Source organism: Apteryx mantelli, chromosome 10, assembly GCF_036417845.1.
Source record: "Apteryx mantelli isolate bAptMan1 chromosome 10, bAptMan1.hap1, whole genome shotgun sequence".
NCBI classification, from domain to species: Eukaryota; Metazoa; Chordata; class Aves; order Apterygiformes; family Apterygidae; genus Apteryx; species Apteryx mantelli.
Genome location: NC_089987.1, coordinates 17082777 through 17108997, shown reverse-complemented (window position 1 = coordinate 17108997; position 26221 = coordinate 17082777). Strand labels below are relative to the sequence as shown.

Genomic DNA, 26221 nt, shown 5'->3' with positions numbered 1-26221 from the left:
AATTTAAAAGTCACTACCTTTGCAGGATAAGGATGCCCCACTGTTTGCCAGTTACCTTGTAATCATACTTATCTCAAGCCACATCAAAGTGAAAGAAAATACTGTTTATTCACAAACATCACAACTATTCACAATTCATTCACAGACAGCACCATTACAAAACTAGAAGGACATATGGAAGGAAGAAAGGAAAAAAGCATGCTTAACTAAAAAGAGAGAAAACTCTTCTCCCTCTGCATCTGACAGGTCACAGATGCTCACCTGCCCCTCCTAGTCAGGCCTTGGTCTACACACCTTCACAGAGGAGAGCTCCAGTCTAGGGCAGGATGCTAGCTTTTATATCCACGTAACTGTTCTGCAGGTTCTGGGGGGTGGGGATGATCCTTCATATTTGGATGTCTTCCTTACATTTCTCTGCAGATATGAATGATCTTTAAGCTGTTTTGGAAGCTCTTTTGACCCTCTCTTCCTGTATCATCAGCTGCCCTCACAACACCTGTCCCTGAAGATACTGTTTGGGAATAATGAATCCACAGAAGACTAAAATACACTTTCCCATCAGAGAAGGCAATACACAAATCTCAGAGTGAAGCATTTCCATATATTAATTCCATATATTTAGCTGTGTATTTCATATGAATGTGGAAAGTGAAAACCATACTTTATATAAAGATATACACAAAACTAATGCATAGTTCATCACTTGATCTCAATTGGGATAAAATATAAGGTTTTTTCTGGAATAATAATGGGCTTGAGGTGGTTGATCACAATTCAGTTTTGAAGGGATACTATGCCATCCTTCAAGTGGTTAACTAAGCAAATATAGTCACTGCAGCAAGACCAGATACATATGACAAAATTCAGATGTGGCACCCATATATGCCACCAAGGATCAAAACTCTTATTTGGCACTCTTTCTGGGAAGAGACAGGCTCCATATTACAACTACATTAAGTCTCAGGGTTACGACAGACTTTTCTCACATCTCTTGCAGTCATATCATATACTTTGTCTTAGAGCCCCACATAGCTGTGGTCAGAACAGCAGCTTCGCAGAAGGAGTCACGCAACAGTTCAAAGAATGAATTCCGGCTATGCAAGGGAACTTCTGAAACATCCTCATTTTATTCTTAGCTAGAAAAAGTGAGTTACAGATCTCTGCAAAGCCATATATGCTTTAATGCAGGTGTCCCCAAATCCCTTGCCAGCCTTGAGAATCATAAGAATTTTTTCAGTGCTACTGGATAGAAGTGAAAACTTCTCTCACTTCTACATCTCCACCAGATATTTCATTTGCTGAGAGAGCTTGCCATTTTTTAAGAACAACCTCTGATAACTTTTCTGCTTCAGTCTGACCACTGGGGATTTTCCATGCCCCAGAACCATCCCTATTCCTTTGCTTCATTGGGCTGGAACTATTCAGTGTTGAGGGCCATGGTTCAGACAATGTTGCGGCTACAAACAGCCGCCTTGAGGGCTAAGTTGTTAAACAGTTTCACACACGCAGACACGCACACAGACAGAATCAAATTCATAACTCAGCAGACATATTTCCCAAACAGTGTTATGGTATTCTGACTGTAACATATCTGCAACACTTTCAATGAAAAAAATCAAAATAAGCTTCATTGTTGTGCACTTATTTTTTTGGTCAAGCCTCGTTTTAGGGCTGGAAAAATCTTTGTATATACCAAACAGATGCATTTCTCTTTGTTTCAATTTAGCAAAGGTTGATGTAACTATAAATGTAACAGGTATACACAAAGAATGCTTGCAATTATCAGACAAATTATGATGATACTGGGAATTGAAAATAGTTTGACTGTGAAATGAATTTACATACACAATTATTAAGATAAAAAGTTCTCACAAAAAATACCTGGGGAAAATCAATCTTTTAAGTAGAAAGCAACTCAAATCTGCAAAAAAGCTACTCTGCACCATGATTAGAGAAGTTAGTCTTTTACATTTCTATGTTCTAATTCTAGGATACACAAATACAATTATGGGAAAACAACATCTCATATGGCATAATATGGCATAATGGCATAATCAGGCCATTTATTTGCAACACTGAGATGTATGGTGCTTTTATCTGTTGGGTGCTGCCTATTTTTCTAATTAGTAGTTTGAAAGAGGAAGCCAGAGTTTTGTAATGCACAGCGAATACTTTTTTCTCATCTCAATCTGTTCCAAATGTCCTCTCAACTAGCAGGAATCTGATGTTGTTCTGTGACTCTATTCCTTGAATCGCAATCACATATAAAATGCTGTCACTCATTCTTATGTTTGGCTCCTATGTTCCCAGCTTCCTAAAGCAGGCAATCAGTTATTTTGTCCATTATAAAATGTTCTTTGTCCATCCTTCATATTTGTCACAGAAAAATTAAAACCTGAGACCCTCTTATTTAGAACATAATTAGACTGCATGTAGTATAAGACTTTATTATCATATCTACGAAGAAGCAACATCATCTCAAGCAAAGATTTTGATTAACCAAACCTCACCTTCCGATAGCCTGACTCGTGTGTTTATGCTGCCGCAGCAGGCCTCTGCCTGCGGGGCACCACGCCAGCGCTGTGCCCTGCCGGCAGGATCAATGCGTGCTCCTTGCTGCCCACCTGCCCCTCATCTACCTGACTGCTTGCAATATCCTTTCCCAAGAGCCAGCATTTTCCTGTCAATTTTCTTGCTGACACAAGCAGGTATGGTTTAGAAAGGGGGACGATGATATTAATAAGAAGAAAGGAAGTTCTGGTAAGTGCACGCAGATTCCCCCTTGCGTTAGCCTGCATGCTTCAGACTTCAGAGGTTCACTGAGAGCAGAAGTCACAACAGCCCCTGGAAGACCACGTTCATTAGTGTCTTACAGCTGTTTGACAGCCTGTTCAAAACAAAGCGAACGTCCCAGCTGTCCTTCCCAGACATGTGTATCCATCTCAAGAGTTGTACAGCCGACAATCTCAGAAAATAAACCAACAAGTAACTAAATTAATTAATATAGGTTATGAGACCTTTTCAATTCACTTTTCCTCTTGGAATCCCAGTGAGCAGCGGGCAAAATGCACCCAGCTTCACTGAGTGCCAGAAGGACTTGTAGCCCATGTGCGCTGTCTGGCAGTTGTCACAAGCTCTAGCAAATACTCCTTCTGGCCCACCTAGTAACATTGTTTAGACAGATTTTCTGTGGTTTAGCGCGTTATATTTTCAGAGAACTTGCGCAGAATTCTCATTTTCTAGTAAAATTTAAATATGGCTTTTGGCTACCTCAAATATTTTCTAACTAAAACTTCTTCCTCCGACAACTGTTACATCTTAGTCCTAACTAAAAATATACTAATACCCTTAGGAATTGAAATCTGCTTTACTATTTAAGGCTCAGAACTTAAAACTCTACAATGCAGAACAGTCAAACTCTATATAGTTTACAGCCCTGGCTAGAAGTGTTTATACTATTTTGTGACTAAGACAGAATGAACTTGGCAGAAAAACATAAACTGCTTCAGGTTTAAAATGGTCAGATTTATGCATTAGTGTCCTGTTTGCATGAAATTATCATCTTGTCATCTACAGAACACACAGTGGTATAAATCAGCATGGGTAAATATAATATATTACGCCGGCTCTGAGAAAACTGTGCCCACCTTTCCTCACTAGACTAAAAGCTTTATTTTAGAATGTTATTGGAGTCAGTTTTGTAAAGCATGTATGTGAGGAAGAACAAACTAAATCCAACAAATAAAGAAACTTATATGCTATGAAAAATATCTGTGGATCACCTTTTCTAACATATTGTTTTTGAAATAAAAGAAAAAACTGGGGTGGCATGAGCTCATTAAGAAAAAATCAGTCATGAATAAAACAGAGAAATCAGAAGAATCCATTGGCACACATTAAGTATAATTGTTGTTACTGTAGCGCTTATAAATCTGTTTTACAGACCAAACACAGTGGAGTCTGAAGTCCTGAGTTAAATTTCATGGTCAGAGTAAAATCTTGAGCATTTTGTAATTAGAGGTATTATATTAAATTAGCTATTTTTTTCACCTTGCTACACCTGTCTCACATGCAACATTCTCTTAAAATGAAAGAAACCATGTAGAAGCACATCATTCTTCCTGGAACAAGAGGAACTCCATTTGCTGAGAAACACTCCGACTTGGCATGAGGCGCTGCCATGTACCCTTCAGTCTTCTAAATAAACGTTCTGCCTTCACTGTGCAACCACTTCTGGTATAATTGAACAGTTCTTGTCTCTTGTCCAAACACCCATTAAAAGACTTCAAACTGCAAGAGGGTAAGTTGACTCTGCAAGAGTGACAAGGTGCAATAGCAGAAGAACAAAACTTCTCTCCTTACTCCTGATACCACGTGCGAGTTCCTACAGAACATAGCATTCTGCACCTTCAGGACTATCTCACAACGATAATGACTAATCTTCCAGCTTGATCAACCATGTCTTGCAACAGAGCAAAATACCTTTTTCTTTCAACAGTGTTCTTAGCTTAGTGGGAAGGCATTTTATGGGCTTAAAAGCAAACTTAGAAAAGCAATCTTTCTCATCCTGAAGTTCTGATGCCACTGTTTGTTCCCCGGTTCTGCATTACTATCTTATCATGACGTGAGTCAGGCACACAAATGTTCCACAGATACTCCACAAAAAGGCATGAAAATCTGCTAAACCCCCTCTTCAAGTCCCTCCTATATTTGTAGAGGCACCATTTCAGCATACAAGACACGCAAAGCTGCCCGGCTGAATCAGTGCTGCTGTTTCGCTCCAGCTGCACGTGCATCATCCTGCTCACAGGCTATTGCTTGTCCAGACCAGTTCCACATGCAGCTGCCAACCGTTCAGTAATGGCACTCCAAAACACAGACTACTACGCGATGGTACGAGGGAATCATAGGGGTTTGTTAGTTGGACCATAAATTTCTTCTGATGGCAGTACACATACAGTATAGTGTATTACAATGTACAGTGATAAAAATTCCAGTACTTAGAGCGGAGGGCTAGAGCACTGTACCAGAGTACATCTGTCTGGAACAATTCCTAGCTAATGGAAACATCGGCAGTGCTACCTAAACACACTGGTTAAAAAGCACCTGAAGCAAACTTAGCAAAGCAGCACGGATACACTTCCTATCACTTGCTGCTGTGCAAAGGGCAAGCAAACTAATCTGAGGGAAACACCCCCGTGCAGACAAATGCTAGTGTGTACAAAATGACCTCATTCACAGTTCTTAAATACCACACAAGCATAGAAGAAAGAGTGAACCCCTGGCTCCCAAAGGTGGTGAATCCTTTGTCAAATAAACAAGACTCACAAATTAATTTCTAACTTTTTTTTTTGCCTTTTCCATGTTGAAAGAAAAAAACCCAATAATATCAAAGTTGTTATACAAGCCATTTAAGAATCCTCGAAGATCCTCAACCTCTGATGTGACTGATCCTCAGGACACCACTATAAACATTCTGCTTAAATGGGATACACTGAAAATTGTCTGCATAATGTTTCTAGTTTGGATCAAAAAAGATTCCAAGTAGAACACAGACCACTTTACTTCTTCAGACAGAAATGAAAGCTTTGCTTGGATCCTTTACCCAATCACTTCTATTTTAGAAAGTGTAAATGCAACTCAAGCATGGACATGGATCACTGGAACACTAGAATGCTTTGACTATCCAGTGGTTACTGTGATAATAGAAGGATGTGATCTCCGAGCCAATCATTTTTAGATAAAGATTTATTAGGTTGTTGGGGGGGAGACAACAAAAGAAATAAAGATCTTACCTTGCTAAAGCCTGACACAAGCAAAATGTCATTAGAAATTCACTGTCCAAAACACAGAAACTAAGAAAAGGGTCATGCCAAAATCTTACCAAGAGAGAAGTTTTGTGATGGTAGATGAATCAGGGATATTTCTTGATCATCTCTGAGTGAATTCAACTTGCCATGATTTCCGCAGGTTGTAAGCTCACTTATGGTATGGTTTCAAGTGTATTTCCTATAAAATCATGTGATTTGGGGGCATCTTGTCTTTCTTTGCTATTTCAATGTTAGAGCCACAAATGTTCTATTTTAATGGGACTCCAAAGCAAAAACATACTCTAAATTTGTGTGGTGCATTGGAAACTCTCATTCCTTTTTTTTAGGAGGGGGATCACTGCTGTCAGTAAGTTTTTATTTTATCACCAGTTTTGGCAGTATTTCATAAAATATTTAAGCCATTAGGAAGGAATCTGCTGTCCAGTTATGCTTTATTCATTTTGATTCTTCATCCATGTTGATAAGAATTTAATCACAGGAGTAATCCCATTGGTTTATCTGAATGACCCTGGTTAATTGGACCCTAAATTTTTTAATATCTTTCTCTAGATCTCCGAAATTTTTGGTAAGGTAGCATAACTTGACTTCTTCCCTGAATTTGCTTCTGAATATATATTTTATTTCCAAGATGGTATTATTTTTCTTCACTTTTTTTTTTTTTTTTTGTGCCAGAGTAAAAGAAATCCTTAAAAAGGCAAAAAGATGTCAAGCAAAGGAAAACAAAAACTTGCTCACATCAGGTGATACCCTGGAGAGTTCAAAAACAAGTGAACAAAACAAAGAAGAGAAAAGAAGCAGAACATAATATTTTAAAACTGAAAAATTTAATAAGCTACAAGAAATTTAAATAAAAGAAGAAGAACAAAAGGAAGAGCTTTTTACTGCTAAGCTTAGCAAAAATAGAAGGATATTGTATAATTTGAGAAGGATTTGTGAGTAGGTAAGGGTTGGGGAGGTTGCTTTTTGTTGGGCATTTTTTTTTGGCTGTTACCAGTTTTGAGAAAAAAAAGAAAAAAAAAACACTAAGAAGAGAAATTTAAAAAAATCAAACAACTTCCAGTCAAGTGCACTGTGCCCACTGGGAGGTTACTCATGATTTAAATATCACTGGTAGAGATATTTCAGTAGATTCTTCATATGACATGTTAAATCAGGTTGTCATTAAAATGACCTTTCATTTTTGGAAAAGAGTGAAAGCCGCACTGCACAGAATGACAACTAGAATCAAGTTAGTTAATGAAGTGCCTAAACCAAATATGTTGATGTAATTATATTATGTAAATGTTAATATATCAAAAGCATTAGCTAATGCTAGCTATGGCAGAGTAGTATTTCTATTCACACTACAAGATTATTCACAATACTGCATATAATAGCTGAAAAAGCTCATTTAATGCAAGCTGTTCAAGAGCTCTAGTTTTGTACCCTAAACCTCCAGCCATATTCCACTGCAGAAAGACAGAATACTGTTCCTTGGAACATTATAGTAATGAACAGCTATTCATATGTCAGTATGGAATTGTTTATCTTATATGTGGGCACTGTACAGAAAAATAACTCATTTCCATGAAAATAAAATAGTACTAAACATATCTATATCAGCAGCCATCAATCTGAATCTTTAATGGTCATGCTAATTTAAGCCCAAAACACAATTCTTTTTTAACTACAGTAATTCTGTGAAGCAAATGGAGAATCTTAGTCATGAAAAATGATGAAGTGATGATTATCTTTTCACTCAAGAGAATAAGTTTAATAACTTCCCAGCCCTTGCCTTTTTGTGAATGAAAAAAAAACAATCATCACTAGCTGTAGTAAAACAGCCTAATTTCCTACCGTGCCTACAAGCAAAGGAATAAAATAACGATAAAGCAAAGCAGACACTTCTGTGGTAAGAAGATACAAGACAATTCACAATCCCATACAGTAGCACTGCTGATAAATGACAATCATACTGTAGTCCTTTGAGTAATTTTCTTTAGGATGACAAAGTCCTGCTGCTGAATGCACAAAAAGGTAGTTTGTCCACTGAATGCAGATACGCTATTTAAAATGACAGAATAAGCTAAGTGTAAACGTCTGTGAAGACTGTTTGCAGTAGAGCTTTGCAGAAATTTGAATTTCTAGTTTCAGTAAATGAAGTGATTACAAATAATAGCAGCTTTTCTCATGCATAGGATGTGTTTGGGTCTTTGAATTAATTGCTTTGCCTTTGTGAATGCTGGGGCACAGTCTGTGGTACAACCCAGAAAGCCAAATAATTGTCCAGAAAGGGAGGGGGGAGGGAGTCAGAAATTACCAGTTAGAAATCACTCTTACGCCATGCAGGAATAGACAGCAGGATGTACAGTCAAGTTAAAAGGTGATGAGAAAAGCAGGTAAGGTAAAAAATGCATTGCAACATCCAGGAAACAACTGTGGTGTGGCAACGCTGCAAACACAAAGTATGTAAGAAGGCATCTTCGTTAGCTGAAGGCTGAGCTTACATCAGTATACAGTCCATTCCCTGTTCACCCTCCAAATTCATTTCCTACCTAATATTGCTGAGAATGAGGGATTTGGTATACAAAAAGCTCAAGATTTTTAATAATATGAAGTCCTCTGCTGCTTGTTTAATTTCATTTGAGTTTTGTGGGAGCCACCGTATGCACTTACCCTAAATCAACTGCTCCTGCTGTGCACAGTGCCAGTACTTACAAGATCAAAGCCTTACAATAGATGACGCAGGTCAGTAAGCTTCTAGAATATTAAAATTGAAATGGGACACATTTTTAGTGACCTTCTAATCTCAAAAGTAAACTTTCTGAATATAATCTGCATCCACAAAAGAAACCTCACATACACACAGGAGCGTATCAGGTCTTCTATTACATCATGTTATGCCAATCTTACTACGGCTAAAACCTAGTAGTAAAACAGAGGTACTATGTTCAAGAAAGCCAATGAACACTTCAAGGGTTATTGTTATCAACCATAAATCAAGGGGTTCTTGCACACACTGACGGATGTATTTCAGGGTACATTTGCAAGATGTACCGCAATAGCCATGACACTGCGTGCTTACGTTACTGGCAGTGACTAAGTTGAACCAATACACTGTTCCCGTTTAAGTTTCTTTAGGCTGGATATCCCAAAATGACTCACATTAAGAGACATAATAACTAGTGCAAAATAATTAGTCATTTCTGGGAGTTTTGGTCATAATACATTTCTTTCCACTGTACATTTTGAATGTGATGAAAAGCAGCTAATAGATGCAATATGTTGTTATATATAATTTTGAATCATTTTATTCTTTGTCATTAGTTTTGCTTTGCTGTATCATGCTACAGGACGGGCTGATTTAAATATTTAATTAATTACGCCATCTCCAAACTTGCCAGAACACAACAGTGATGACAAAGGGGTAGCAGCTCTTCCAGTCCTGACACACAGCTGTGCAAAGAGAGGGAGAGGTCACTTCCAACAGTGTTCTCTCAAAACAGCAGCAGGGGAAAAGGCTTTCCTAATGTAACCTATAGTACATGTGTATACTAACATAAACAAGTTAGCTGTGCTGCATGACTAGAATGTAACTTTTCCTTTTTAGGTCCATGAAATATACCTGAGTTTTCTATTGAAAGATTTGAATAATCTTTGATTAAAGTGTGAAAATCAATTGTGGGCATGAAGAAACACCCTTTTTGTCACAGGAAGGGGAAAACTAGACATTTGGTCAGTAGTTTGATTTAATAAAACAGCAGTAAAATAGTGGAACCAAAAGGAACAGACATAACTAATCTTTTAATCCTGTATTCTTCTTCTATCCATTTGTGTACAGGACAAAGGAGGTTGACAACAAACCATAAAAATGCATATGTTGCCCAGCAGGGTTTCCATTTTGTTTATTCTTCTATGGTATGGAATTGAGTTTTCCTCATCTTTCAAACTAAAAGTGCTTGAACTCTTCTATTTATTTCATATGAGCTATAGTACTCTCTAGTGTAACTTACCTTTGGTATATGAACGAAAGATAAAGAAATTGCGTCCCAAAGAAACTGTGTCCCAAATAAAGAAACAGGTGGAAGGAAAGAATGCAGAAGTATCTTAAACTAACATCCATCCACAAATGCAAACCCCTGTGTATTGGCACCTGTACAATAGATTGCCAAAGTTACCTGGACAGATCTGAACTATTTTTAAAACCAGAGAAAAACCTTTATTTATAGATTTGCTAACAGTGAAAATTTTGGTCTATTAATCCTTGACTATTATACAAGATACTTTATAAATATCTGGAAATAGTCTTGCCTACTTAGTTAAAAACTGTACATGATAGTCTTTGTAAGATTCAGGAGCCTGCTTCTCTTGGCTATTATATCTCCAAATTCTTACTATTATTATCTCCATTACAGCATCGCTGTATTAGCTGAGGCTTATTTTTCGTGAACTACCAACTTTATCCTCTTTCTTCCTAAATAGTTTGCCCCTTGGAATATTGTGCTCAGCTGATCATCTTTCATGCAATATGCATTTGCTGTTGCTTGACTCCTCAATCAACTAACTGATCAATTCCTCAACCAAATAACTCTTCAATCCATTACAAACACAACAGCAAAGTAGTTGTAGTGTTGACCTTATCTTCAGTTCCGCAGAGAATAGTGCAGGTGGTTCATAGAACTAATAAATAATTAGTCAAATTTTTCCAGAAGCATTTCCTACTACCTTCTAAGAAATGCTAAATCAATTTCTTAGTAGCAGTTTGATATTTTTCATATAGTTGTAGAAGAGATAGGAATCTTCTTTCATACTGAAGCCAAATTATCCATTTTTTTCTTCATTTATGTTCTTCTTTGCATTAATATTTTCAGACTGAAGTGTGCTAATCTGTTAGGAATTCTACTCTAAACATACAGAGCCAGTTCCCAGGAAAGTTGTCTTCAAATCCTCAATTTTTCCTCTCCTCTTTCTACTATGGTTGTCACAGAAGTGGCAGCAGGTTTTTGTGACAATTTGACACCTATGAAACGAACCATAGAGAAAACCAGAATATGCAGCTATAGCTTTCTCCCTCACAAAACAGCGATCTCTTTTTAATGTGTACCACAGTGTTTTTGAATCCTCACAGTAGTAAGTAAACTGCATAAACATGCAAATCCTATGCAAATATATAAATACATACACATTCTTTGCTTTTTTTTTTTTTGCTATGTACAAAGTAAGAGCAGTTTCAGAAGAATTAAAAGGTGATTTCAAATAGCTTACTAAAAGAGTTCATTTTAGTCTGAAATAATGTTACAGATGTATAAAAATGACACCTTCTTATTGAAAAAACATGCTAACTCACCACAGAAATTGGAATGAACTCTAGACACTTCATGTAATTCCAAGAACTCATTTTTGCTGCATGTTACCCTGCAGAGACCACTGAACTAACACCAAACAAACAGGACTTCCTGTTTATGCATCAAGCAAACAGAAGCGTTACTAATTTTTGTCCTTCCAAGAGTATTGCGTATAATGAGGCTGCATAACTGCTTTTGTAAGGTGAAGACAATGAGTTTACATAGGTGTAAATGAAAGCAAACCATGATACTATTAAAGATACTACTCTACCTCTGCAGATGTCAGGAAGATTACCAATAGCATCAGGAGAGATGCATTTTAAAAAAATGCATGCTCACATCAGCAGGTAAGGTAAATTGGGGTACATCAACTTGCATTACTGGAAGATTTTATTCATAATGTGTCATTAAGATTTAGTTTACAAGTTTTACAATAAAATCTTGATATATATGTTTCCCGATATTTCTGGCTACGTCACAGACATGAGCAATTAGCTGTGTTTTGTATAAAGGGCTAATCAGAATTTACCATCATACTACACCAGCACATCTGTTCTATTGTCATGCTGTGGAAATATAATGAAGAATTATAGATTTATTTAATAAGTTATTAAATATAATTCCCTGGCTAGTTTTCCATGGATATCTCTCAATATCTTGTTCCACATCCACACAGAACATCACCACAGAAGTGACACCAACAAATAATAAATTGAAAATGAAAAAGATTGGTTCAGATCTTCAGCTGATATAAGTTGGGATAGCTCCATTCAGTTAAAATAGACTACAGTGAATTTAAAATAACTTACACCAGCTGTATATCTGGCTCAAAAAGCTGCACAGCTTTTGGCCTGTTTTATTGCTATGCCAAAATCTATTTCATTTCCATCTCATCTCCCCGTCATAAGTTGTTCTTATACTTATAAATTTATTCTCCATGCAAGATCTGTGAAAGTCACCAATGATTTGGGTCATCCCATCATCAGACACCTTAAAAGACGCCTATTTTCAAAGACACAGGGCTTTGTGGAAAATCAGACTCCTTCAAAATGTCATTTTGTCATATAGGAGACCAAATTATGAATGATATTCACTTAACATTAGGTTTTGGTTTGTGGATATCAAGGCCGAGCTTCTCGGAGCAGCTTGCTGAGCTTAATGAGCTCGCACTCACGCGGTGGGAGCCAGGCAAGTAATGCTGATTAGCACCTTCCAGAATCCCCTCCTGATGCTGCAGAGCACTTCTGAGCAGCTCCAAAAGATTTAGCACTGTCTGATATAACTGCTGTTTGGAGTAATGCCTTAAGTTAAAGATTATATGTATAGCACATTTCAAAGAAAGCATATATATTGTAAACTCTCAGAGATTATCCAGAAACCACTCACTAGACAATCCAAGTTTTAAGACCACGTGTAACTATTAGTAATCAAGCCAATCTCATTCAGATCTTATCACTGTTGCTTAGGATAAGAAAACAGCTTACATCTACGCATAAGGAAAACTGAAGTTCAAAAGCACAAGTCCATAGATAGGCCTTTAATTATATGTACAGAGTTCTTACTTCCTCTTTAAGTATCTTCAAATATATAAACAATCAGCAAAAAGAAAAAGAATTCTTTGATACAGCAGCGCAGAGGAAATGTACTCAGAAGAAGGAAAAGGAAGGCAAGTCACTATGAGAACAGAAGAAAGAATTTCAAAAGGATTGTAAAAAAAAGTTCGGGTTTATGTCTTGAAATATGTTATGATTTTGTGAGACTTAGAAGACTACTATAACATGGTACTAAAATCATTCATAATTAAAAAGTTTTCCCCAAATAAAACATTTTAAAAATTGTAAAAAAGTAAAAATACTTAGTTTCAAAATCTTCATGTGTCTTGAAAAACATATTAACCAAAATGCTTCATTATTATAATATTTAAGGCAGCTGCTCATTTACAGTAATTTATAAAAACTTACAGTTCTAACACTGTATACAACACTCCCTTATTCTTAAATCAACTAATTTTAATTATGTATTAATAATGTATTAATTATTAAATAATTTATTGATAAATTATTAATTTAATAATTAAATTATGTATTAATGTGTGCGTATGCATATTTGTGTGTTTCTGTGTACACCCATACACACACTCACACACACATTTAAATACATACATATAAAGAGAGGGAGCATAAAGAAAAATCTTATGTTAAACAGTTGAGAAGTCTAGCATTCTTAAAAAGAGGAGCATCAAACACAGGTTTGTGCACACAACCAAAATTCGGAAACCTTCTGAATATGTATGTGCACATATTTTTCTGTCCTTTTCCAACTCCTCCTCCTGTGCCCCAGCCTATTACTCTTGCACTGTGCTGCCTCCTTCTCCCCCTGGCGTGGGCCTAACTAACTGGTGCTTATTTAGAGCACAAGAAAAAAAACCTCCCTTCCTCCTGCTGTCCGAGTTCAGGCTGTCACGCACAGGCACTGCCTAGGTCTCGGCAGCGCAGTACTGCAGCCACAAGGAAAGCCCAGGTCCAGATAACATTAAATGGAAGCCTTTACTTGGCTTTGTAAAATGAATAAGTTTTACAAATGCTTCTACACTGGCCAGATCTTAGGGACTATCCACAGAGATATTTAATAGGACGTCACTGATAAAAAAGATCAGCACTATCCTCCCCACCAAATTTTGCATCCCAGATCTGCATCTTGGAGTCAGTCAATTTTTCAATGTCAGTATCGTGATATTTTTATTATTATGGGCAAAGCAGATTTCCCTCTCTACTTTTATTCTCAAAATAATTTCCCCATTTTGGTGGAAATGTGAGGGGGGAAAAAACAGCTTAAAGCAGGTGCCCTGAAGGGAAATTTTCAAACCGAGTCATTGAATTTTGGGAAAGTTTTAAGCAAAATTTAAGAAGAATTTTCTATCAGGAAATTGCAGACAAGCCTCACTGTAAGTATTGCTATTAGCATTGCCTAAAGGACTCCCTCATCTGCAAAATACTATTCTAAATGTCGCCTCTTATTACCTGTAGTGTCCAAACTGGGCTGGAGATTTTGGAAGGGGAACTCTGTGCATATTTGACCCAAACTGAAAAAGTACTTAAGATTCAAGAGGAATCTTTCTTTTTTGAATATTCAGCGTTCATACTCTTCAAATGAACACTAAACATCCCATCTTCTTCCTACACTGGAAATTGTCCCATAGGAACCTAAGGCAAATGGTAGCAGCAGTAAGAGGGGTCATTAGCCAGAGGGTAAACAGAAAAAACGGAGCAGCTCGCAGAGCCGGCAGCGCTGGGAGGCACGTCCCGGGCATGCCTCCAGGGAGGGCGAGGGCTCAGAGCGCCCTTGCTGCCCCAGGGAGAGCGGCGAGGCGTGCTAGGCACGCTGCCGGGAACCCACCACACTAGCTCCACTTCCGACACTTCTTGCTTCCCTCCTCCTCCCTGTAGTCACTTTGACATTGCAGCTTAGCTTCTGTAGCACAAAATGAAATGGAAATTAGGACAGATATAACAACCATGTTGCTACATGCTCACACACTGCCTTCCCCTTGACAGCATGTTTTACAGAACACTTTCGGGGCGGGGGGGGAAAGCCAACTCCTTCAAAATCCAACCCGAAGGGACTCAGCAGCCCTGAGTCTCATTCAGGAGGACATCACTATCAGGATATCACTCACCTAGATCAGGGCACAGTTCTTGTTCCTGCTGTGCTGATTAACTGCCTGGGATAGAGAAATTTACTTGTGTCCCTCGGTTAAATAATGCTGCTCTTCAGCATAGCTATTTAAAGTTGATAAACTTTTTATAAACATGCACATGTTTCACAAGCTGCCAGGACAGGAATTTTGGTTTCTGCATTGCCACTCCAATCCATATTTTATGGTGCATATCTTATTTTTTTCTGTGCAGCGTCATTAATCTGCTCCCTGGCTGTGCAGAATAATATCCCACAAGAGCAGGCTGCTTTTTGAATATTTTATTATCTCTCATTGTATTTCCAAACCAATATATATTTACAAATTCAACCTCCTACAGGCAGAACTTTATTGTTTTCCCTCTATGGTCAAGAACCAAGGCATAGACATCGAATATAAATAGAAAAATCTATCTACGGTCATTTGTGTTGAAAGAGAGAACCAATCACATTTCAAGCTGTGCAAGAAAAGGAGAAGAGGGTTTGTGTACTGTATGAGGAGACGGAGGGAGGCACCTGAAGCGGTTACATTCCTCTTGGAAAGCATCTTTAGATTCCACTGAAGGACAACGCTCTTTTCAGCATGCCTCTCGCATCTGAACAGATCACATGCATGGGGAAGTGCACTTAAAGTGCTTGGCTGCTTATTTATACTTTACAGTCCTAACTCTAATTTCACCAGAGAGTTTCCTCCAGTTGCCTTGACTGTCATGGAGATCATTTCTTCCCTTGCTTCCACCTGTAGTGTTTTGGCAGTATACGAACAGTGAGGATACCCTCGCCTGCTCCCTTCCCTCTCCCCCTCGAGCCAAGGGGCCACCACTGGCCCTAACGCACTGGTCTTGCTGCGGTTCCCCCCGTAGGGGGAACCTCCTGCAAGGTCACAGAACAAAGATGGTCCTTTGCCAGTTTCTGTGCAAGGCAAAGCTAAGCTTGAAGTTGACTCCAGATATGAGAATACACCTTGAGTGTCCACTTGGTCTCCACTACTCACCATAGGAAGAGTGAAAATCCCTCATACCACGCAGAGGGGAGAGACACTGCTAGGCAAGGCACTTGGGTTGGAGAGTGCTTTCGCCGTTCTGTCACAGATGCCCTCGGCACTGAGGTCTCACTGTGCCTTCACTCCCTCTGAGAAGGACAACTCACCACATCTCACACAACTGTTAAGATGGTGAGGGACTGGGTAAGAAGATAAGGGACCTTAACTGGAGTTAAGGTTGATTGATGTTTATCAATCCGGTGAGTTATACAGAAGCTGAAAAAGGTGGAGAGACAGCACAAGTGTTCTTCCCCCAGCATGAAACTAATTTCATTGTGTTGAAGGCCCAACACCCAGTTTTTACAGGCATGAATTTTAGCCTTAATGATAAATCATGAAACTACTATAAATACTACACACAGCATTTGGAAATCCCTTTCCTTTTTAAAAACTTTGTTGTCTTTCTTAGGTCTAAGCACAACAATCTGACTGCGTAAGAGCATCCCAAGACTGTTATCTAAAAAACATACATTTCTATGGAACTAAAGGATGTCAAAAATAGGTCATATGATACGTAAAGATTAGAGAGAGACCTGTCTTACTCTTCTTATATGGGACATTACCAGATATCAGATTTTCTGCTTTTTTGATTCACACAAGATTTGAAGCTGGTTTTGATCAGCTACTATTTCTATTATATTACAAGTATTGACCCATTGAATGCTACTTTAAATACCATTCCTTATTCCTCAGTATGAAAATGTGGGGACGTGTAATTAAACATACATTGTCAAAACTGGCAGGTCCAAGATTTGATGCAACCTTTCACAGCAACTATGTATAATTTATTCTCTACTTCCAAAAACAAATGTTTCAAGCAATATCTTTTTCCTTAGTTAAAATAAATAATGTGTTAGCTACTCAGTACCTATGTTCTGTAATTGCTTGCAATTTCTGTTTCTATGAGTGGGCAATTTTTAAAAGTAGTAGGGAAAGGGTTGTACACCATTGCATAAACAGCTAATAGTCATTGAAGAGTTTCTTTTATTATGAAAAAATATTTTGCAATATCCTTTACAAAAACATTAGGTTTTGTTATTCCAGTTCCCTGTCAGATAGAATTTTCATTTGTTCTCTACTTATACTTTACAATCCATGGTCCTGATCCAGGGGCCTTAGATGCCTCTGAGAATCTCCTTATTGGTTTAAATAGATTTTGGATTGTCCTGATGCCATAATTATCTCAGGAATACTATCATAAGAAACATGGCGTTACTGTAACCAGCTCACTTTTCTGAGAGGAATTGTCTCATCTCAGTATTTGTGAGCTAATGTCACACCTTTCATAGCTCCATGACTGGAGGCTAATACAGTTCCATGTATTCTTCCACAAGTACAATCACTTTTAGTACAGTGCAGCTTATTCATAGGAAAGCCTTTCCTAAAATAATCCACTTCCCACTTCACTCTCCAAAGCTCACCCAAAAATAGTATTTTATAACAGATAAGGAGCAGGAAGTGGAAATCATCAAAAGACTTGGCACATTGTTTTTCAGCAAGCTGGAGACTCCTTCAAAATTATTTACAAATCTGGGCAAACACCATCCACCCACCAATACTTCAGGAAACTTGAAAACTATCAGTTCTACACCATCTGAAAAGTGTTTTGAAATGTGATTTTAGAAGGGCATTTCAGTTTCAAGATCAGTACCAAGTCCTTATCATTTTTAAAAAAAAGGGAGGATGAGGAAAGAAATCAATTACCTGAACCAAAACCAAAAAGTAATTTCAAGTAACTTCTGCCATATAAAGGCAAGTTCATGCCCTCCACTGTTTACAATAATTAGTGGATTTCGAACTAAAATTATTTCTTTGAAAAAATAAAAAGTCTTTATTTAGATGCTGCAGGCTACACTGTTCCAATAATCTTTTATCTGTGCAGGTTCTAGTACCGAATTAGTAATTGCATCTAGTTGACAAAAGCTACAGTCTTGTCTTAACTGTTTTAGAACCTTTTTAACAAGCTATCTACTGTGACCTCTCCCTATTCCATTTGCTGGACAGTATTTTCAAATGGAAAACTTTTTTGAGAAAAGGCTATAATTTACTATAGATAATCCATAGCATCCTGCATTGGCCAGCTTTACAATCAACTGTAATTTATGTATTAAAATACTGTCAAACATTTGGCTAACACACTTTTCTTGAAAAGCTACTTATAATTTGTTTTTCAATATAATCTACACCATAGTTTATTCTATTTTGTACTTTGTTAAGGTCACATCTAAATAACAGTAGGAAATATTTAGTAAATACTGCAGAATATAATTAAATAATACTTTTACTGATTTTAATTATAATATGCATAAGTATATTGAGGGAGGATCAAGTAATATGTCCTCACAGGGATTTAAAAAATAGTTTTTAAAAAATAGCTAAGCAAAAGGAAAAACAAGCATACATGTTCATTCTGAATAACATTAGGCAGGTAGAAAAATATAATGCAGTGAGTAAAACAAAGTAAAAAAAGTAAAAGAAAAATAAAGTGTTTCCCAAGTCTGAAATGAAAGAAAATTAAAATAAATAATTGTATGCAATATTTAAAGAAAAGTATTATTAGTGTGGTACAAAAAGTCAGGTAAAATTTACTATACTACAAGGAATACGGAAGGCAAATACCTTAGTTAAACATACATTTTAAGAATTTCCTCCCTCTCTGATATATTGGAAATGGGCCATCTAAAAAAGAAAATACCCACATGCGCAGAATGGTAGAAGGGGCCATTGCACACGAGAGAACTGGACACCAGATGTTTCTGTTCCATGAGGAAACCTTCAAAGCTACACACATCAAAGTTGTACATTTAAAAAAAGTTACAAAAATACAGGCCCAATATCCTTTACAAAAATAAGACTATTGTGTTATGATTATTAAGAGTCCAAATTCATGTCAGTTCAGGAAAATCCTGTGCCACTGAAGCAGTAACATTCCTCAAGTAAGCTTTAAATTCTGTAATTGTCAAGTACTGGAAAACTAATATACACATGATCTACAAATTTAATTTTACATCTTTTTTATAATCTTATCTTCTTATAAGATAGAGAGGAACTATTGCAAAAAAATAAGATTTGTGTTAGCCATATGTTTGCAAAAGGGATTATGCATACAATAAAGTATGTTACAACTACTTAAGTGAATGGAACTTATGCCAACATGAAATTTCCCTATTTTCCAACATAGTAGATAATCTGTTGGCTTGCTATTTTTTTAACGCTAATACTGTCAGTAGTGCTAAGTTGTCTAAAACATTAGGGTTAGCCAAAAGTAAGTTCCTCGTGCTATAAAAAAAGACGTGGGTGTTTACAAACCAGAGAGGCACAACTGCAGAACGGCTGAGTGAAGACAAAGTCCTCGTCCTGTTGCAAGGATGCGCCGGAGCCTGCTCCGGTCAGAGGGCAGCTTCGCAGACAGCACTGCCCCAAGAAGTGCGGCCACACATCTCAAGGCAAAATACATGCAGTGTTATGCCAAAGCTCGGGAGAAATGTGTTGAATTCTATTCATTCAGGACAGCTGAGATATTTTTGAATTACTATGCCACACAAAAATGAACTAGCATTAATTTTTAAACAGCTCACAGGACTGAAGCATTAAAAGGGGACAACTCATATTTCACTTCACTTTCTTGGACAAGAAATCAGAATGCAAATAATAAAAATAATGCCAAATACTGTGGGTTTGTGAGTTGCATGGCTGTAGATATTTTCCTTACAATCTCAGCTTTTGGAATCAGGTTACAGTGGACCAAACTTCTGCTTTCTTTTTATAAATCTCTAGCCTCTGTTTGGAGAATTCAGTTTAAGAGTATGGAACTTCTCAGGTGAAAAACAATCTCCTTCATTTCATTTAAATTTCTCCTTAAAGCTACTTCTTTCATGACAGATCCAGAAAACAGCATTCTCTGTTACCTGGAGATGCAGAAGTCATTAACCTTTTTTTTTTAAAGATAGGGAACCAACACACTGATGCAAGTGACTTGCCAAAGATCACCCAAGAGCACCATAGGAGAACTAGGAATTAATTTTCTGAATCTCAGAGGTCTTCAACATATGACTGTTCACTTTGTCATAAGTAAGACAGAGGTTGTATGCCATTATGTCAAAAGTCAAGGAACAGTGTCATTAGTAATTAAAAATAATATAGTGACATCTTGTTTTCCTCACCAGGAAAATTCACAAAGAAAAGCCACGTGGGACATCTTTCCAGATACACGAGGAGGACACATTCTTCCCAGTGACCAAAGACCAGTTAGTCTCTGGAGATTTATTGGAAAGCAGAAGCGTGCAGACTGATAAGGACGTAGGATCTGTAAGCACTTGTGGTTTGTGTTTCTTACTAGAGGTTCTTTCAGCCCTACCAGGTGCAACATGGGAAGGGTCATAATCCCGTCCAAAAGCAAAAGGCAGTTGTCGCTGCTCAGAAAGGAAAAGATACTTTTTGGATGGAAGCTCAGCATTTTAATGAAGCTGTTTTCTCAGATTAAATAACAGATGCTCTATTTCTTTTCTTTTTAGTTAAATAAACCACTTCAGTGTCTAGTTCATCCAAAGGCATATGAAAGCTAAAAAAGCAGAATAACTCATTTTCCTCATTAAACACAAAACCACCAATTTGGAAAGGGATTATGAGATCTACTAGTTCAAGAATCTTGAAGGACCCCGGAACCAGCAGTAATCAGGTCACTTCACAGCCTACAGGTAGTATTTTCTTTATTTAATAAATCAGTTTTGAATGCAAAAAAGGTCTTGATAAACTTACCTGTTTTTCTAGTACATCCAGCACATGTGCTAATGCTGTTATTTAATGAATAAAAAAACACTTAATTTAATTCTACTTTCTACCAAAATAGTATTTGACTGAGTAAAGAATAAATACCTATACACTTTCATTTATTTAAAAAAGTTTCTTTCCCTATTTTCTAAGATAACAAAATAAGTATATGCTGATGTAGCTAAATTTTTAATCATTCATATATATATATATATATATATATATATATATAACATAGTGTATTCTCCTTGTTAGCAAAAACCACTGATTTGACCAACCAATATTTATTTTAGGAAACAACTAAAACCCATAAATATAAAACACAGTATAATTAATTATTTCAATCAAGTTTTTTTGTTTGCAGAATTAGTATTGCCATTCTCATGTTTTTATTTAAAGTAATCCACACGCTTTTATGAGAAATGAAAAATGTGGCCTTTGTAGGCAACATAAATCCTCACTTAAATTCTGTGTGCACTAAAACTTATGAGAAGGGTTTAATAAAAAGTAGTGCACCTAACACCAGCTCAGCGACATTGATTAAGAATTAAATAAGAAGTGCTTATCCAAAATATGAGAACAAAATTCTACACTTTGCGCTTTGTCCACACAGGCTATTCTTGTTCATGTACTGAATACATACAGTATTTTAAATGGTCTGTCCATCGAACGCAAAATGAGTATGATTAATGGCTAATTGCTCTTTCTTGTTTGCTATCCTTCACATGCTATGATATCAGAGTTCCACAAGGGCAACAGTAGTGGGCTGGCCAAAAAGCCTGGAGGGGAAAATTAAATCCCCTTCTTAAGTAGCAGACTAGCAGTCTCCTCCAACAAAGGCTTTCCTTCCCTTGGTGGTAATGTGATTCATTTTTCCTATAAAGAAGAAGGCTGGTATTTCAATGCGTAAAGACAGCCATTACTGTGACATTTAACAAGCCTGAAACCTCTGGCTTTCTTGCTAACCTAGATCTGCCTTAGGCTATCGGAGACAAAAGAGGCCTTCTCCTCCAGCAAGCATCAAAGACCTAATAAAAAGCCAAGAATGAGTAGGCAGTCAGCTTCTGTGTCAAAAATGCAAAATAAAAATATAATATATGCAAATTTGAGGCATGCAAAAAAATCATGGAACATTGCTTGTGTGTACAGTTGTACTCATAAAACCTGTAATGCACTTTTTGAATTATTCAGCAAGAAGAGGCTGAAAAGCAGCAAAGAAGCTTATTATGTTTGCTTTGCTTCATAGACTATTAGGTGGACAAAAAGAAAAAGGAATTTAGTTACGCTTGCTTATCTCCTAACCTTATAAACTTGGGATTAACAGATCAAAGGAGGATTTGGTTCAGTTGATAGAAAATAGAGCTCTTTTATAGCTGTTTGGTCTCACTGTCCCTTATGATCAAATGAGCTTAAGCAATTGATAAAATAAATGGGGTTTTGAATTCATGTGTTTTAGTATATACATTTAATGTTTGTTGTATTCCATTGTACATTTGTACGCAAAATTAAATAACAAGCAAAAGAGGATTAAATATTGAACATGAGACTTTTTTGTATTCTGCACAGTTGGCCTAATAATGGGATCCAAAGTGCAAACATAAGGTACAGTATTGAGATAATTTTATTTGCCTGATGATTTTATGAGGCATGTGGGGCATCCCATATGCTGGGTTTATAAAAATATTTCTGATTCTTTATTCTCTGATCTTGTTATCAGCCTGAAAACTAACCAGCATCATATCCATCTCTTGGCACCGTAGCATGCTCAGATGTAGAAGTGGAAACACAGTCTCGGGTTTTGGAGGCTCGGGTTTCATGGAGGCTCCATGCAGCCCTGCCATACAGCGGCTGCCTGTCGGTCACCAACAGTCACAGGACGTGTTGATGCATGCTACCCTTCCCACATTTCCATATGCATCCAATTGCAATACACCAAAAAAGTCACCTTATGATGGCGAGGAAGATGCCAAAAGAAGATACTTCTGCTTTCGTTCTTTCATCAAGAGCTCTTATTTTGCAGTCATCTGTAGATGGCTACATTCCTGTGTCAGGATCTGGATGATTTAGAAGCAGTTTTACCTCCTAAAGGACTGCACATATTCATTGTGCAGCAAAATTAGTTTACACATACCTTTGAGACCTGAGGGGAACCCATTTAGCTATGAACTACCAGAAGATATACATCATTTCCTTAAAGAAAATATCCCATCCACATGTAAAATTGTTTTTCAATGACAATAAGGTCCATGCACTTTCTAATTACCAAATATCTTCTTTCCTATAAAAATGTATTGATTGACTTGCCCTACTTCTTTTTTTTGTAATGGTTACTCACATGTTGAAAATGTGTGTTTTGACTGCAACTTTAGCAAAAAGTTAAAGCTCTATTACTGCAAATTGGCATATAGGATATTTCAATGCAGATTGCATTAACTATCCCCCTAGCTTGTTTAGTTAACGTAATAACTCATGGGACTTTCTAATTGCAAATTAAGGATTGTTAATAATAGTAAAACAGCTATAAAATATGGAATGTCAATGTATTATTTATTCCTCAAGCCTTCAGTATCATTTAGCATTTTTGTCTGTATCTACTGTGTAACACTTCTGTTCAGAGAAACCTCAACCAAGTCAGAACCATTTAAAAACTAGCATAGGAGGATCCTTCAGGAGATTTTCCAAGATGAAATTTATTCTGGCATAATGTTTCTTAAAAAGAGATTTACAAAAGTCATTTAATAACACATGTAAGGAAAAGTAGGTAGATGAAGCTCTTTTCACTTTGGAAAACGAGTATCAAGAACAGATAAAGCAAAATATCTGTGATTGACTCTGGTTAGTTGTTTGTGACTAACTCTTTAGAGCTGAGTTAGTAGCTGACCTAGATTCTGAGGTTTATCCTAGGATATTTCCAGTAACATCTAAATTATTCACTGAGAAATCTTCAAGAAAGTATGGACACAGTGTGCTAATAATCGGGCCAAAGACAGATGACTGAAATTAGAATGATATAACGTTACTGAGTTCACAGATACAGCTGGCAAGACCTCAGACACTGACACAGGAATGAAAACCTTCTAAGTCCTTAGCTGCAAATGAACCCTCATGCACCCCCCTTCTTTTCCCTGTGGCTTAGTTCAATGGTCTCAAAATCAAAGGAATAATTAAAAACTTTCGCAATACAAATCTGCCAGTGCTGGCAAACCCAAAATCTGTGGATCTGATCCAATCCACGTCAGACTTGCCTTGCCTGCAGTAGATTTTGATCTGCACAGATCAGTCTCAGTGTACATGCAATGCAATTTTGCACTGCACACTTGCCAGGATCATTTGTTTGGGATCTTCAGCTATCCACTAGCATGGACAACTAGAGGTCTGACAGATTGTTGCCCAAAATGATACAGCACTATCCTCTACTAAAAACAACTCTCACAGTCTGGCTGGAGAGCAGGGCATCTCTGGCAATGTCTTAACTATGTTTATTTTAACTTTTGTTTTTGCACAGTAAACAGTAAAAGAGTTTGCAGGGTAAACGGTAAAATCTGTTTCAATTTTGAAACAGAAGGAGAAGAAGAAAAAAGGGAGGGAAAGAGGGGCAAGGGGGAAAAAGTACAGAAATGCATGGAAAAATTCAATATCTAATATGTAAGTCTGAGTACCAGAAAGTCAAGAATGGTTTTCATAGCTGCAGAAGTATCTTAAACAAGAGGATAAAAGGTTATATCGTAAAACATTACAATTTCTTAAAAATTGTATCTTCCTTATCCATTTAGTTCTAATGTTACAAAGAACAAATAAACAATAAGAGTTGGCTACAGATTGTGTCATTTGATTCAAATGACAGAATATCATTTGCTTTTGTTGGAAATACAACAGACAACATCCAAGCAATACAATATTCTCTGGCTACAGCATAGAGCTATGTACAATTTTACTAAACAAATTAAATAGACATTGGGAGGAGAAAACACTATGTTAGTGTATTATATTACAAAGGTAAATGTTAACACTTGCAAATATGTTTGGCTTAAGAAGACATACCAAGCATATTGCAAAAATATCTTCAGGATAACTGGTCTCAAAAATTTTCTTGTAAAAAATTGGTATTTGGGATCTGAGACAAAAAATAAAAATGATTTCATTTTAGCAACATCACTGGCAATCCTTAACCATACAAAGACCAATTCGGATCAATTAGATTTCACTTTCTGAATGGCATTAAAAACATACAGCAGTTAAGGGTATAGTTAGTTTTTGCAGCACTTCATGATGTCTCTAGACTCAAGATAGGTTTATTTACCATCACAGGAACTTTTTTGTGTTCTTGAATTCAACTTATTATTATTTAATCCATTAAAAAACAAGCACTTGATAAGAAACAAATGCTGAAGAAGTAGAAGAAATGTAGACTCATGATTGTGACAATACCTTGTCTTTTTCATCATAATTCTGTGTTGTAACTGCAATGCTGTTGTAGCTGTGATACTCAAAAATATTAGCAAGGCAAGTTAATGAGAGGTAATACAGCTCACTAAAGTGATGGGGCAGGGGGGAGAAATTTAGGGACTTAAAAACCCCTCCTCAGGTGTTTTTTGTTGCACCACTAACAAAAGTGAATGATATTCTGTTGCCTGAGGGAAAGGGCACCAAACTCAAGCTAATCCATATCATTTCTTTGCTTTATGTAAGGTATACCTAAATGGATAAGGAAGATAAAGCGCCATGACAGCTAGCACAGTGAGCTGTCATACAAAGTTCATATTAATTTAAAATACCTATATAGATATATATATATAGTCACTGAGATTTTTAGTAATCTCTTTGAAAAACATCAATTCTTTTGAATAATGTAAACTTTGACCAGATCTCCTATTGTTTTTTGGATACACAGAAATCCTTCATAGGGTAGGTCCTACACTGTTGAAAAACTATTGGAAGAGCCATCTTCAATATACTGCACACTCTTGTAGGAGGAAGGATACACTGTGTAGTGGGTGGCACCACTGTTACCTGGTGGGGTTTGGTCTAGAAAAAAGATCCCATCAGTAAAACTGCTTTTTATCTGTTCTTGGTGAGAACTATCAGGCTTTCATTAAATGCCTATATCTTTACTATACAGCATTATGTGAAAACTCTCAATGGAATTCTTGTACTGTTCTGTCTTTCACCTGGTGGTGGCTATCCTCTAGGTCATTTAACACATAGACACTGCTATTGTTTTGCCTTCCCAACCAGAGCCGAGGAGCAGCTAGTGCAGAACCTCTCTTCCACTGTTAAGGGGCATCAGTGTTTGGCTCTGCCTCCATCACAGCGCCTGCTGCTCGGCCTTCTCTCGAAGCAGGGTGTAAGACTGGTAGTTGCCTAGAAGTCTCAGGTAGAAAGGTTTGGGGAGTTTTGTTAAATATGATCCAAACGCTGGAGACCTTTGTGATAAACGGTCCTGTTTTTACTTGTGGTATAGGGTCTTAAATTGAAAACATGTACACTTAGAAAGTGGCAAGTATCGCTGTTTTATAATTACATCATAATCCTGTAGGTATATTAAGATATTGCTCATACTA

At 37.0% G+C, this 26221-nt stretch overlaps 1 long non-coding RNA gene across 1 annotated transcript; it reads left to right on the top strand.

Annotated features, from left to right (window-relative positions):
• Positions 1-20548: 20548 nt before the first annotated feature.
• Positions 20549-22461, top strand: LOC136992864 (uncharacterized). Its single transcript, XR_010885311.1, has 3 exons — positions 20549-20587; positions 22227-22262; positions 22378-22461. It is a non-coding gene; the product is annotated as an uncharacterized lncRNA (long non-coding RNA).
• The last annotated feature ends 3760 nt before the right edge of the window (positions 22462-26221 follow it).